Below are 826 nucleotides of genomic sequence, written 5' to 3' on the forward strand. Positions count from 1 at the left end.
CGCGCAAGCGCAGGCCCCGCCCTTCGCTTGCCCCCGCCCCGTTTTCAAATACACCCGGAGCTCCCATTGGTCACGCCAGGAACCACGCCCTCTATCCCGCCCGCCCTGTCGGCTCGTACAGCCAGCTATAGGCCCCGCCAGGACGCGAATTCGAACGCTGGCCGCCTATTGGCTGAGCTGGTGAGGACGCCCCGCCTTCCCAACCTGGCGGGGCTCCAGGAGGAGCGCGGCTGGGGTCCGCGGGCGGGGTAGCCTAGCTGCTTGCTGGGGGCTGTCCCTGGAGTAGGGGGTGCTGCCAAGCGCCCTCCTGTGCGTCCTCGTGTACGCTGCTGAACCCCATCCTGGCTCCTCCGGCCCAGTGCTGACTGGAGCAGGACTCGACCCTGACCCCGCCCGCACCGTCTGTCCCTCCCAACCTGGGTATCGAAGGTCTAGAGATGCGCGAGCGGAGGGTGATACCGAGGAGTTGGGAAGCCGAGGCTCCAGTCTTGGTGGGCTTACCTAGTGTTACTGGCAGCCTAGCCCAGGGACCCTGCCTGGATCTAAGTTCGCCAAATGTACACCCAAGGAGACTAGTTCCCAAAGTTCCCCGCCTGCATAAGAAATAGGCAGATGATGGGAAAATATATTTTATGCAGGGGTCTGGGCTAGGCTGCCCACTAACACTAGCACGCTGGATTTCCGCAGGCAAGCCCTTATTCTCGCCTTGACCACCGGTTGTCCCCCACCCCTTTTTATTTTAAAGAGAGAGAGGAAGAAAGAGAGGGGGAGAGAGAGAGAAATTTTAATATTTATTTTTTAGTTTTCCGCGGACACAACATCTTTG

Source organism: Marmota marmota, unplaced genomic scaffold (assembly GCF_001458135.2).
Source record: "Marmota marmota marmota unplaced genomic scaffold, marMar, whole genome shotgun sequence".
Taxonomy (NCBI): domain Eukaryota; kingdom Metazoa; phylum Chordata; class Mammalia; order Rodentia; family Sciuridae; genus Marmota; species Marmota marmota.